This window comes from Felis catus, chromosome C1, assembly GCF_018350175.1.
Source record: "Felis catus isolate Fca126 chromosome C1, F.catus_Fca126_mat1.0, whole genome shotgun sequence".
Taxonomy (NCBI): Eukaryota; Metazoa; Chordata; class Mammalia; order Carnivora; family Felidae; genus Felis; species Felis catus.
The window spans coordinates 184,942,025-184,957,837 of record NC_058375.1 but is presented as its reverse complement, the minus strand read 5'-3'; the positions used below and the strand labels follow the sequence as shown (position 1 = coordinate 184,957,837).

Here is a 15,813-nt window from a genome sequence, read left to right as displayed (position 1 = left end):
AAGGATGTATTCTTCATTTCAGGAGTTGCATAACAACTGCTGGAGGTAGTGTTTATCTATAGCAGTAAAAATATCATATTCTTTACAGTGGCCGTTATTGGAACTACCACTTGGTTAAATTTTGTTGTGGCCCACTGTCATTTTTAATGATCCATCTGGTTTTTGTAGTGACCAACCAGGCAAACTGAATAGGAATATGATGAGGAATACCCTTTGTCCTTGTGTTGCTAGTCTCTGTAAATCCTCCCAGAATACAATATTGCTCATGATTTATTATCTTGGTTACATAAGTTCAATTTTAGGGGCTTCATTTAGCTTCTTTTCATAACATAACTTGATCCACTGACCAGAGAACCAATGTAAAGACTCTCTTAGTTACTAGATATATCCTTCACAATTATACAGTTAGTGCCATAAAACAGCCACAACATAGTTACATAAATGCAGTGATCCCACCATGAGGTGGACTTGGGCCAAAACTCCATTTCAGGTCTGGCTAAAGTATCTTGGTAAGCTGTTGGCACTGAGGACTCCTCTATTAATAAATCCTTTCTCATCCGGTCTTACATTTTAGTCTCTCAGTCCAATCCTTTTAAAGTATACTTTCACACATATTCCAATGACTCCTCCCAAAGACATTTAGACATGCATTTCCTTTGGTTTGTAAACTGTTCACTCTTCAAAGAGGGAATAATGTATTTTTTTGCTGAACCTGTGTTGATATCCAATCTTGGTCACTGTCTTGGTGGTAATCAGGAGAGAGAGGAGTAAATCTTGAGGATGATTACCTCCCATTATCTTGTGAGGTGTTTGGCTCATTATGGGGTCTTTAGTCAGTGGGAACCTGCTCTCCTCAAGCAAAGGAAAGAGACTATTTTTGTCAGCATTGAAAATTCAGTGGAATTTAGTTCAAGGTACATGCTTACATGCCTAGCTGTCCCTATCCCAGGTCCTAGAGCCTTGTCTTTCCTTAGTAGGGCACTACTTTGGCGTAACAGACCTGTTGATGTTACACGTTTAGTTACACTTGTACTGCTGACATCCTTGTACCTCTAGCCTTAATTTTCATCACATTTTTTTCCTGCAACTTCAGGAGGTAAGGGAGGCTCTCTGGTTCTCACATCTTCTTTTCTTAAGGCTTCCAAAGCAGTTAACAAAAGTAAGCCAAAGTCTGACTCCAGTTGATGGAGAACTCTATTGGTTCAGCAAAACTCAGCTGAAGTAAATAGCATGACCAAAAGGATGTGTAAGAAATGTCTAATACATCACATATCTCACATATTGTAGGAAAAGCCTCCTAATTTCATAAAGTTCTGTCTCCCAAAAATGCTTTAACTGAGTTTCCTGTAGACCATTTGGCTATTCTACAAGGCCTTCCTTCTGGTGATGCTTTGGATAATAAAATCAGTGAAATCCCTTGATGTCAGTTCATTGTCTAACTTGTTTCACTGGACACTACTAGATACTACTGCTGCTTTCATCACCTCTAATAAATCTTAATTTTCCCCTAGATATCCAGGCTATTTTAGGAACTCAGCCCAAACTAAGGAATTTTTATACACAAATATGGCCATCCCCCATGAGCAAAGTCAAATTTAGAGACTTATTGCTCTCTGTTTTTGATTGTTCCTCCCAACCCTTTTGCCACACACACCTGTGCTGTTTTCTGCCTTATAAATTTGCTTACCCATGGACTTTGTTTCCTCATAACTTCTGCTTGCCATTACCTCTTATGGCCTCAACTCTGTGTCATGGGTTCTCTCTATGGATCTTTCAGCTTCAGTCCCTGACTGTTAACTGTCTCAATTTCCCAATATCTCACAGTCCAGAGTTTTTAAAAGAGACTTTATTCTAGATCATGTCATTCCTATCTGGATAGCCATAGATCACGTGGCTGCATTTGGCTCTGGCACTTAACCATTTTTCAATAAGATGAGGGGTGGGAGAGGAGGAGCTGTAGGCCAAACCTGCCTAGGTATAGCTTCCTCCTCAATGAGAGAGATGGATGAGGCATCTTTTCTTGGAAGAGACTCTCAGTGCAGTAGGTTCTAATGCTGGACTATTAACATGGAAACTTTCATAAACGAGCTGTTCTAATCAGCATGGAAGCCCCATGCTCTGTCTTTGGAATGGAAGGAGATACAGAAAAACGGTTCCTAAATTTGCTAATTGCTTTTTCCTCTGTTGATTTGAGTATTTGTGTATCTCAAATATGACAACAAATAATGAATGGGTAAGAAATAATTTTCATTCCTTTAATTCACAATTAGTTAAGCACTTAATTTTGTTAATCCAATTATTTCCCCACAATTAAATTAATTATCTTCTCTATATGTAGATTTGTTATATGAAATACTATCAAATGTTTTATTATGTTTTAAATTTTACGAAGCACTTTGGTACCCATTGCCTTCAGTCCTCACAACAACTAGAGAATTAAGTGTGATAGAGATTGAACTAAATTGCTGAACATCTTGCCCATGTCTTAAACCTAAAAATTAGCAATGTGCAAATAGAATCCTTTTCCTTATTTCCAGTCAAGAGCACCTTCCTTGATGCCATGCCATACTATACCATACCATATAAATTTATATATGTACATACAGATTACATCAGTGAGATCCTGCTTTGTACAATTTCTCTTTATGTGTTTACAAGACTCTGGAAACACAATATATACACACAGAGTCTGTGATAATTTGCTTTTTTAGCTATAAAAGGGTTGGACTGGATGATTTCTAACATCTCTTTTATTTCTTACATTTAGATTTTTTAAATTTAGACAACGTAGCATCTTGGGAAAGCCAGCTTTTATCATACTTTAAGTCATTCTTGGTATATTTCTCTCTCACTTTCCCTGGAAAATCAGCTCCTGTGGTCTGTGCCATTCCAGAGATGTATTTGTGCTCTTAGTGCCAAGGATGGCACCTTTCACATAGTAGGCATTCAATACACTCATCAGGATGAGGCAACAAATGGAAATCAAATTTTAGTTCATGATTCTGAAGACATCACATCTTATTATTCATGTTTATATTGGATTAGAAGCCTTGAACAATTGAAAATCAAATTTTACTTTTCAGTTTAGGGCATTAATATTATTAGAGTCAACCTAAGGCAAAATGGTAAGTAGGCCAAGTGAGTCTTCAGTGATTCCACATTAACTCCTCTGTCCAAAGATGTTTGGTGGTGAGTATATAATTCATTCACCAAAATGTTCAGAATTCATAGGAAGACATTGAAAAAGGTAGAACAGGATAATAAAGATTTAATAAAGTTGAGCTATTAAAATACATTTAATGCAATCTAAGATACTCTTCTGTAAGCAAATGATTTTGAAAAGTGAACATAGCTTGATTTTAGTTTAGATGACTCAGCACAATTGAAGAATGAAATAATTCACTTAACAGTAGAGTGGACTGTGTTCTTAGTTCTATAGCTGTCAGTAGCTTGCTTCATTAACCGTGATTTGTTCCAGTGTCAGCGACTTATCTTAAAAGTAACAAACTTAAATGAGACACTTAGGATTTGGTGCAATGAAAATATTTTTTAAAATGTACCTCTTGGTATAAAATTGACATGGTGTTTCTATTTTGAGGACAAAAATATGATTTATGCAATAACATTGAAATATGTATTTTATGCTGGTATAATACAAATAGTAGATATTTACTATTATTGACACAAATCTAATGATTGCACATCTATTTTTAGTCGTTTAATTCATTAATAATGTAAAAATCATGTGGAAGTTTAAGTCTCCACAATGGAAGAGTGATTAAATATGTTGATGTGAAGTCTCAATTAGGTGACATCAGAAGTACTAGGATAATTTTAGTATAATGAATTTCAGCTGACCACATTTCCCATAAGTTGAAGTTCCATGCTTGATTTATGCTTGTTTTCATTTAAGAGGCAATTCATTTTTAATAACTGCACCCCATATTTTGTTTATGCCACATATGTTCAGTCTAATAATTTATTTTGTTCACTTTGTGTGATTCTTGACTCCTTCTGTTTTTTCCTTTCCAAGCATTAAAGTTACCATGGAAATGGTGACATTGGCGTCATGGGTGGGGCCTTTATACAAGTATATTTAGTCGCACTTTGTGAGGGTTTAAGATTCAGACCATGTCATCAAGTGAGAAAAACCAAGGTTGACATGCATTTTATCTCCGATATGTATTTTAGTGCATTAGTTACAGAAAGCTATGTTTAAGTAACATTTTGATCTGGAATTAAATGACAGGAGAATGAAAATTAAAGTTCTGCTAGTAATGCCGATTGGCTCATATTACACTTTACTCATATATTGTTAATAGTCTAAATATTAATTGTGTGTAATAAAAAAATCTGTGGCATAATGTATCATCTGTGTACCTCCATTTTCAAAATTGAAATGAAAATTCAGCATCTGTGTGTGTGTTTTTTTAATATTAGTGTGGTGACATACTTTTATAGGTCATGTGGCTCGAGGATTTTAAACCATTTACTTGTATTTCTAACAGATGTTTTGATATGGAGAGAATTCTATACTATGAAAAGAGCTTATCATTTTATATGTAGATTTAGAATACAAAAAATGCTGTAGGTACTTTTTATTTTCAGTATTAATCAGTTCCTATTCTTATCCCTAAACCTCACATCTAGAAGAGTGTTGATTTTCATAAGTGGTGTCCAAATAATCTTTAAAGATTTTTCTCTAATAATATTTGCTGAAATTTTATACAGAATTACTTAGAAAAATGCTTAAAAATGTTATTAAAATTAGCACATTTTAAATCTGTCATTAAATATTTGTTGAGTTGCTAATAATAACCTAAATTTAAAATATAATACAGTGGTTGGCCAGCTATGGCCCATGGGTCATATCCAGTTCACTATCTGTTTTTGTAAGTAATTAGAATATGACCATATTCATTTATTTGTATATATTGTCTATGACTGCTCTCATGCTATTAATGTCAGAATTGAATAGTTAAAACAAAGATCACATAGCCCACAAGACATAAATTATTTGCCATCTGTCCCTTTATAGAAGTTTGCCTATCCCTGACATAATAATCCCATTTCTTGTTTTTAAAGATTTTTAAAAAATGTTTGTTTATTTTGAGAGAGAGAGAAAGAAAGGGAGGGAGGTAGAGAAAGAGAGGGAGAGAGAGAATCCCAAGCAGGCTTCACACTCAGTGCGGATCCTGACATGGGGCTCGATCTCAAGATTGAGAGATCATGACCTGAGCTGAAATCAAGAGTTGGATGCTCAACTGACTGAGCCACCCAGGTTCCCCTATCCCATTTCTAAACTAAGAGCCAAACTAATGGAAAAATACAATAAAACTGACAGACATATAAGACACTGCTAACAGCCTAAGACCTATAAACTTTGTTATGGGGCAAATTCTTCTCTCTCACCTCAGTGTTTTCTCTCATGCAGTGTGTGCTCTGTGGCATCTCTCTAGCCCCCTCAGTTATACTACACTGAGAAATGGGTAAGTTGCCTGATTGGTAAATTTGGGAGAAGAACTGGGAATATATTTGCCACCCTGCTCATTCCACCTGTTGCCTGGGAGCCAGCTGCCTCAAAGGCCATGCTGAATTTGGTCGTGCAATAAGGATACCAGTAAGGTCTGTCCCTATATAAGGAAGTCTATCCTGGGACAGAACTACTTGAGACTGGACTCCCATATTTAGAATCCTCTAGACCAATGATATCAACCACATTCTCAATATCTGCCTTCTTAGTAATAAAATTGGCATTGTGGTTATATCCATCTGCTTTATTCTTTTTTGATAATGTAGATGTATATTTATTAATTCAGAATGATATATTAATACAGAAAGATAAACTAACAAGAGAGAGAAGCTCCCTGTCTATCCCCACCAACCTCACTGCCTCCCATTCAGTGAACAGCATTGCCAGTTGATAAACCATCAGGGTTTTTTTGTTCTTTTACAAATTAAAAAAAAAGTAAGCTTTCCTTGTACAACCATTGTGTCAAGTTAAGCAATAGCCTCAGTAAGTGTAAGAAAGTCCTCTACAAAAGAAGTATAGGTAGTAAAAATGGAAAGAATGATAGAAAGTCAACATTTTGTACCACTAATGCAACAATTCAGGTAACAATCATTAATGGCTGAAACTAGTAAGTGAAAGGCTGATGGGGATCTTTATAATGGAGGAATTAGGAGATTACTACACAAATCCACTGATCAATCGTAGCTTAAAGAAAGAGAAACAGACATTGTGGTGCCTGATGTGATGCTACACAAAGAACACCACACACTGCTCCTGCCAAAAATGGTAAACCTGAATCTACTTACTGAATCTATAGGGGCTTACTTCTACTTACAGAAAATATGGGAGAAAGAAACAAATGAAGTGATGCCACAGGGAAAAAACCCAGACACATCCTTAATAAGAAATATATTACAGGTCAGATCAATGACATGAAGAGAGTTTAGAATAGACTACTCTGGATTCAGAGAGACTTAAGAGAGGTAGCAACCAAATATATGTGGACCTTGTTTAGATCCTCTATGAACAAGGGTAAACATAACAAGAAAAAATGTTCACCATGTTTAAATTACTTTTTTTCTTGATATTGTTTTATTGTGATTAAAAAAACACAAATAATGTTATATTTGCCATTTAAACCATTTTTAAGTGTACAGTTCAGTGGTATTAAGTATATTTTCATTGTTGTGCAATAGAGCTCTAGAATTTGTCAATTCTAGTTTCAAAACTGAAAATCTGCACATTAAACACTTAACTCTTCCCTTAGCAATCACCTGTCTTTTTACTATTTCTATGTTTCTGAGTACTTTAGATACTTCATCTGAGTGGAATAATACAGTATTTGTCTATTTCTGATTAGCTTATTTCATTTAACATATTTATTTATTTTATAGTTCATTTATTTTATGGCATGTCACAGGATTTCCTTCTTTTTTAAACCTTAATGATATTCTATTATATGTATATATCACATTTTCCTTATCCACTCATCCTTTCATGGACATACGTGTTGCTTCTACCTCTTAGCTATTAAGAATAATATTGCAAGGAACATGGATGTTCAAATATCTCTTCACAGTCCTGCTTTGAATTTGTTTTGATATATAACCAGAAATGGATTTGCTGGATCATATAATAATTTTATTTTTAATTTCTTGAGGAACCTCCATACTGTTTTCCACAGTGGTTGTACCAATTTACATCCCCACCAACAGTGCATGAGAGTTCCCTTTTGCCATAACATCACCAACACTTGCTGTTTCTTGTCTTCTTGATTGTAACCATTCTAGCAGGTGTGAGATGATATCTTATTGTAGTTTTGATTTGCATATTCCTGATGATGAATGATGTTGATCACCTTTTCATGTGCAGTTGGCCATCTGTATTTCTTCTTTGGAAAAAGAATGTTGAGGTTCTCTGTCCATTTTCTTTAATCAGATTTTTTTTTTTTTGGTGTTGAGTTGTGCAAGTTCTTTATATATTTTGATTATTAACCCTTTATTTTGTATATCATTTGAAAATATCTTCTCTCATTTGGTTTTTGTTTTGCTGATGGCTTCCTTTGCTGTGCAGAAGCTTAAAATTTCAACTTTTGTATTTAGGTCTATCTTGATGTTTTGTGTGTATGTGTGTTATTACTTTTTACAGTAATTTTTTATATTAAGATTATGTAATTAAAATTATTTTCCAACTTTATTGAGTTAAAATTGACAAAATACATTTAAAGTATACAATGTTATGATTTGATATATGTATGTTATAAAATATTTACCACCATCACTTCACATAGTTATCCTTTTTTGTAAGTGTGGTGAGGATGTTTAAGATCTACTCACTTAACAAATTTCAAGTATATGATGCAGTATTATTAAGTATAGTCACCATGTTTTACATTAGATCCTCAGAACTATCTTGAAGAAATATGTGCACTCTCATGTTCATTGCAGCATTATTCACAATAGTCAATATATGGAAACAACCTAAGTGTCCATTAACAGATTAACGGATAAAGAAAATAGGGTGCATATATACAATGGAATATCATTTAGCCATAAAAAAGAAGGAAATCTTCCCATTCACAATTTACAGGTGAATTTGGAGGACATTATGCTAAGTGAAATAAGCCAGACAGACAAAGGCAAATACTACATAATGTTACTTATATGTTGAATATACATTAAAAAATAAACTTATAGAAGCAGAGAGCAGAATGGTGGTTGTCAGGAGCTGAGGAGTAGGAAAAATGGGAGATATTATTCAAAGGGTAAAAACTTTTTGGAATGAGTCCAAAATTAAGTGACCATCAGCTTAATATAAATTGTTAGATGCAGAAGATGTTATATATAAACCTAATGGTAACTGGAAATTAAAATACAGTAATGGATATGGAAAAGATAAAGAGTAAGGAATCCAAGTATTTCACTAAAGAAAGCAAATGGATCATGAGAAAAGGCACAAGAGAAGAAAGGATCAGAGAAGAATTACAAAGTAACCATGAAGCAAGGAACAAAATGGCAATAAATGCATAATAATAATTACTTTGAATGTAAATGGACTAAATGCTCCAATCAAAAGACATAGGGTGTCAGAATGAATTAAAACAAAACAAAAACAAGACCCATGTATATGCTTCCTACAGGAGACTCATTTCAGACCTACAGACACATGAAGATTGCAAGTGAGGGGGATGGAGAAACATTTATCATGCAAATGGAAATGAAAAGAAGACAGAGTAGCTATACTCACATTGGGCAAAACAATTGTAAATATTTTTTGCACTCAACATGGGAGCATCCGAATACATAAAGCAGTTAATAACAAGCATAAAGGAAATAATTGGTAGCACTAAAATAATAGGGGACTTTATTTTTTAATTTTTTTGTTTACTTATTTTGAGAGAGAGAGAGAACAGACAGGGGAAGGGGCAGAGAGAGGGAGAGAGAGAGAATCTCAGGATAGATGTGGGGCTCTATCTCATGACCATAAGATTATGACCTGTGCTGAAATCAAGAGTCAGTCATTTAACCAACTGAGCCACCCAGTTGACCCAGTAATAGGGGACTTTAACACCCCACTTACATCAATGGATATCAAACAGAGGATCAAAAAGGAAACTGTCTTTGAATGACACATTGGACCAGATGGTTATAACAGATATATTCAGAATATTCTATCCTAAAACAACAGAATACAAATTCTTTGCAAGTGCACATGGAACATTCTCCAGAATAGATCACATATTAGGCCACAAAATAACTCTCAACAAATTCAAAAAGATTGAACTCATACTATGCACCTTTTCTTAATATGACAGTATGAAACTAGAAATCAACCACAAGAAAAAGCCTGGAAAGTACATAAATATATGGAGGTTAAATAACATGCTACTAAATAATGGATAAATCATCCAAGAAATTGAAGATGAAATCAAAAAAACATGGAGACAAATTAAAATAAAAACACAATGAAATTAAAATGAAAACACAAACATTTTTGCAAAAATCTTTGGGATACAGCAAAAGATGATTAAAGAGGGAAGTTGATAGCAATACAGGCCTATGTCAAGAAACCCCCAATATCCCAAATAAACAACCTAAACTTACATCTAAAGGAACTAGAAAAAGAACAGCAAACAAAATACAAAACTAGAAGGAAGAAAATAATAAAGATTAAAGCAGATATGAACAAGGAGCTGGTTCTTTGAAAAGATCAACAAGATTGATTAACCTTTAGCAAGATTCATCAAAAACAGAAACACAGATAGAGACAGGACTTAAGTAAAATCAGAAATGAAAAGGGAGAAATACCAACTGACACCACAGAAAGACAAAAGCTTGTAAGAGAATATTGTGAAAAGTTATATGTCACAAATTGGACAACCTGGAAGAAATGGATAAATTCCTAGAAACGTAATCTCCTAAAATTGAATCAAGAAGAAATCGAAAATTTAACACACCAATTACCAGCAATGAAATTGATGAATCAGTAATCAAAAAAGTCCCAGCAAACAAAACTCCAGGACAGATGGCTTCACAGGTAAATTCTATCAAATATTTAAAGAAGAATTAATACCTATTCTTCTCAAACTATTCCAAAAAATAGAAAAGGAAGGAAAACATCCTAATTCATTCTATGAAACTAGCATTACCCTGATAAGAAAACTGGATAAAGAGACACAAAAAAGATAACTCCAGGCCAATATGTCTGATGAACATAGATGCAAAAGTCCTTCAACAAAATATTAGCAAATCAAATTCAATAATACATTAAAAAAAATCACTCACCATGATCAAGTGGGGTTTATCCCTGGAATGCAAGGGTGGTTCAGTATTCACAAGTTAATCAATGTGCTACATCACATCAGTAAAAGAAGGGATAAAAACCATATGATCATTTCAATAGATGCAGAAAAAGCATTTGATAAAGTACAACATCCATCCTCAACAAGGTATGATTAGAGGGAACATACCTCAACATGATAAAGGCCATGTATGAAAAACCCACAGCTAACATCAAACTCAATGGTGAAAAACTGAAAGCATGTCCCCTAAGGTCAGAAACAAGATAGGGATGTCCACTCTTACCACTATTATTTAACACAGTACTAGAATTTCTAGCCACTACAGTCAGACAAAAAGGAAGGAAAAAGAAAGGCATCAAAATTGGTAAGGAAAAACTTTCATTACTTGCAGAAGACATGATACTGATATAGAAAACCCTAAAGATTCCACTAAAAGACTACTAGAACAGATACGTGAATTAGTAAGATTGCATGATACAAAATCAATGTATAGAAATCCATGGCATTTTTATAAACTAATACTGAAGTAAGAGAAAAAAAAGTGAAGAAAGCAATGCCATTTGCAATCATATGAAAGATAATAAAATATCTATCTACAAATAAATCTTACCAAGGAGGGGGAAAGACCTGTACTCTGAAAACTATGATACACTGATGACATATATTGAGGATGACATAAACAAGTGGAAAGATATACCATGGTCATGAATTGGAAGAACTATATTGTTAAAATGTCCAACCCAAAGCAATTTATAGATTTAATGCAATCCTTATCAAAATACCAACAACATTTTTCACAGAACTAGACCAAACAGTTCTAGAATTTGTGTGGATCCACTTAAGACCTTTAATAGCCGAAACAATCTTGAAAAGAAAAGTAAAGCTGGAGGTATCAGGGGTCCAGATTTCAAGTTATACTACAAAGCTGTGATAATCAAAGCAGTATGGTACTGGCACAAAAATAGAAATGTAGGTCAATGGAAGAGAATAGAAAACCCAGAAACAAACCTGCATTTATGTGGTCAATTAAGCTTGACAAAGGACAAAAGAATATGCGATGGGAAAAAGATTTTCAACAAATGGTGTTGGGAGAACTGCATGGCTACATGCAAAAGAATGAAATTGGACCACTTTCTTACACCGTACACAATAATAAATTCAAAATGAATTAAGGATCTATATGTGAGACCTGAAACTATAAAATCCTCAAAGAGAGCACAGGCAGTATTTATTGACATCACATCTAGCAATTTTTTTTTGTAGACATGTCTCCTGAGGCAAGGGGGAAAAAACTGATGGTACTACATCAAAACACTTCTTCACAGTGAAGGAAGCAATCAGCAAAACTAAAAGGCAACTTATGGAATGGCAGAAGACATTTCAGATGGCATATCTAATAAAGGGTTAGCATCCAAAAGATATAAAGAACTCATAAAACACACATCTGAAAAACATAATCCAATTAAAAAATGGGCATATGACATGAACAGGCATTTCTCCAAAGAAGAAATATAGATGGTCAACAGACACATGAAAAAATGCGCAGCATCACTCATTATCAATACAAACCAAAACTGCAATATCACCTCACACCTGTCAGAATGGATAAAATCAACAACACAAGAAATAAGTTTTGGCAAGGATGTGGAGAAAAAGGAACATTTTTGCATTGTTGGTGGAAGTTCAAACTGGTGCAGACACTTTGGAAAAGAGTGTGAAGTTTCCTAAAAAAGTTAAACATAGAACTACCCTATGATGTACTAATTGTACTACTATTTATCTCAAAAATACAAAAACACTGGGACACCTGGTGGCTCACTTGGTTAACCATCCAACATGTGATTTCAGCTCAGGTCATGATCTCATCCTTTGTGAGATTGAGCCCCAGTGTTGGGCTCTGTGCTGTCAGCTCTGTGCTTGGGATTCTCTGGGTCCCTCTCCCTCTGCCCCTTCCCCACTTGCACACATATACCTGCACTCTCTCTCTCTTTCTCAATAAGTAAGCATTGAAAAAAATACAAAAGCACTAATTCAAAGAGACACATGCATCTCTATATTTATAGGAGCATTATTTATAATAGCTGAATTATGGAAGCAGTCCAAGTATCCATCGATAGATAAATGACGATGTGGTATTCTAACAATGGACTCTTATTCAGCCATAAAATAGAATGAAATTTTGCCCTTTGTAACAACATGGATGAAGCTAGAGAGTACAATGCTAAGTGAAATAAGCCAGTCAGATTAAGACTGATACCGTATGATTTCATTCATATGTATAATTTAAGAAACAACACCAATGAGCAAAGAGAAAATATAAAAAAAGGGAGAAACAAACCAAGAAACAGACTCTTCACTATAGAGAACAAACTGATGGTTACCAGAGGGAGGTGGGTGGAGGGATGGGTGAAATAGGTGATGGGGATTAAAGAGTACACTTATCATGATGTAGAAGTATAAGAATATAGTATTGTTGAATCACTGTAATGTACACCTGAAACTAATATTATGCTAATGCTGGAATTTTAAAAAGTTAAAAGAAATAAAAATGAATTAATAAATTAATAAATATAGTAAAGCTGTAGGATATAAAATCAACATATAAAAATCAGTTGCATTCTCGTACATTAACAATGAAATACCTGAAAGAGAAATTAAGAAAGCAGTCCCATTTGCAATAACATCAGAAAGAATAAAACAGGAAAAAAAAACCTTAATGAAGGAAGTGAAAGCCCTGCATACTGAAAAGGATGACAGAAATTGAAGAGGACACAAATAAGTGGAAAGATATCCAGTGCTCTTGGACTAGAGGAATTAGTATTGTTAAACTCTCCACACTGTCTAAGCAATCTACAGATTTAATGCTGTCCCTATTAATATTTCAGTGGCATTTTTCACAGAAATAGAAAAAAAAATCTTAAAAATGTATGGAACCATAAAAGACCTCAAATAGCCAAAGCAATCTTGAGAGAGAAGAAAAAAGCTGGAGACATTGCACTTCTTATTTCATGCTATATTACAAAAACCTATAGTAATCAAAACAGTATGGTACAGGCATAATAAATAGATACATAGTCCTACGGAATAGAATAGAGAGCCCAGAAATAAACCCATGCATATATGATCCACTAATCTTTGACAAGGACATCAGGAACATACAATGGGGAAAGGCCAGTCTCTTCAAAAAATGATATTTAGGAAACCGTGTATCCATATGCAAAAAGTGACCAGACCCTTACCTTACACTGTGCACAAAAATCAAGTCAAAATGGATTAAAGACTTGAATGTAAGACCTAGAACCTTAAAAATCTCAGAAAAAAACATAGGGGATAAGCTCCTTGACATTGATCTTGGCAATGATTTTTTTAGACATGGCACCAAACACAGAGGCAACAAAAGCAAATAGAAACAAGGAGGACTTCATCAAACTAAAAAGCTTATACACAGTAAATAATAAAAACATGAAAAGACAAACGATGGAATGGGAGAAAATATTTGCAAACCATGTATGATAAGAGGCTAATATCTAAACTACCCAAGGAACTCTACAGCTCTAATAGCAGAAGGCAGAAATAATCTGACTCTAAAAAATTGGCAAAAGACCTGAATAGACATTTCTCCAAAGGTGCTATATAAATGACCAACACATACATGAAAAGGTGCTCAACTTCACTAACCACCAGGGAAAATCAAATCAAAACCGCAATGAGCTATCCCCTCATTCTTACTAGGAGGTCTTTTACCAAAAAGATAAGAGATAACACGTGTTGACAAAGATGTTAAGAAAAGGGAACCCTTGTACGCTGGTGGTGGAAATGTAAATTGGTATAGGTTGGAAAACAGTATGGAGATTCCTTAAAAATTAAAAATAGGTCTGTGATATATTTTGATATTTTTTTCCAAATGGTGTGAGGCAAGAATGTTGTTTTTCCCCATATGAATATCAAGTTGTTCCAGAAACAGTTTTAGAAAACATACTATTTCTTTCATGAATTACCTAAACACTTTTCTTAAAAATCCATTGCCAGTATATCTGTGAGTCTATTTCAGGATTGTTCTGTTCTATTAATCTATATGTCTGTCTTTATGCAAACACTGCCCTAAGTTGATTATGTAGATTTGTAATGTTTTCAGATCAGTTAGTGCAAGTCCTCCAACTTTGATGCTTTACAAAATTATTTTGTGTATTCTGTGTTTGCATTCTCCTGTAAATTTTAAATCAGTTTGCCAATTTCTACCAAAAAACACGTGGTGATATTTTATTTCAGTTTTAATTTTGAGATAATTTTAGAGTTACAGAAATAGTGTAAAAATAGTATAGAGTATTCCCATGTACATTCAGATTCCCATTACATAGCATCTTATATAACCATAGAACAATGATCAAAACTAATAATTCTAACCTTGATACAATACTGTCAACTAAGTTATGGAACACATTTAGATTTCTCCAGTGTTTCTACTAATGTACGTTTTTTATTCCAGGATACAGTCCTGGATCCCGTGTTGTATTTAGTTAAGTCTCTAGTTTTTTAGATCTGTGACAATTCTCAATCTTTCCTGTCTTTCACAACTTTGATGCTTTTGCAGTGTATCAGTCAGTTATTTTGTTGATTGTCTATTTGGATTTGTCTGTTGTTTTCTTAAAATAAGATTGAGGTATGGTTACTGAAAAAGATATTACAGAGGTGCTATGTCCTTCTAAGTGCATGATATCAGAGCATACTTATTACTATGGTAACATTCCAGTGTGATGATAACTTCAGTTAGTTGGTTAAGGCATCATCTTCCAAAATTCTCCACTCTAAATTTACCATTCTTCCCTTTGTAATTACTAAATATTGTGGAGAGATTATTTGAGACTATACAAATGTTAGGGCACTAAAATATTCTATGTTATAGTGTAATGATGGACACATGTCATTATAATTTGTCCAAACCCATATGATGTACAACACTAAGAATGAAAACCAGGCTTTCAGTGATTATGATGTGGCATGTAGGTTCACCACTTGTAACAAACGTACCACTCTGGTGGGGTTGATAATGAGGACAGATATGCATATATAAGGGTAGTGAGTATAAGGAAAGTCTTTGTACTTGCTCTCAATTTTGCTATGAACCTAAAACTTGTCTACAAAATTAAATCTTAAAAAAATTGATGGATCTTGCCTACATATATTTCCTGCATCAGACATAAATATGGTATACTAATGGTGATTTTCCATTTTGATCAGTCTTATACTTTTATTAATTGGAATATTTCTATGAGAAAAAGTGGTCCCCTCTCCCTCATTTATTTACTAAATCATTTAAACCATTAGAGTATTTATGCTCTTTGCTCAAGTTGTTTCAGTGTAGCTAGGAAAACTCAGGTTGGCTGCTGTGTACTTCAATATGCTCCATCATTTTTGTAAGTACTTCTTTACTTTTGTTACTACTAGATATTACAGGCTTATTTTCAAATTTGCCTTCTCAGGCCTTGGAATAAACCAATTA

General features: G+C 34.0%; 1 long non-coding RNA gene across 1 annotated transcript in view; it reads left to right on the top strand.

Annotated features, from left to right (window-relative positions):
* LOC123379236 overlaps positions 1–15,813 on the top strand; it is a 260,875-nt gene that overhangs the window by 145,013 nt on the left and 100,049 nt on the right. The window contains exon 2 of the long non-coding RNA XR_006583465.1: positions 5,435–5,489. This is a non-coding gene — a long non-coding RNA (uncharacterized LOC123379236). The remainder of the gene's footprint in view (positions 1–5,434; positions 5,490–15,813) is intronic.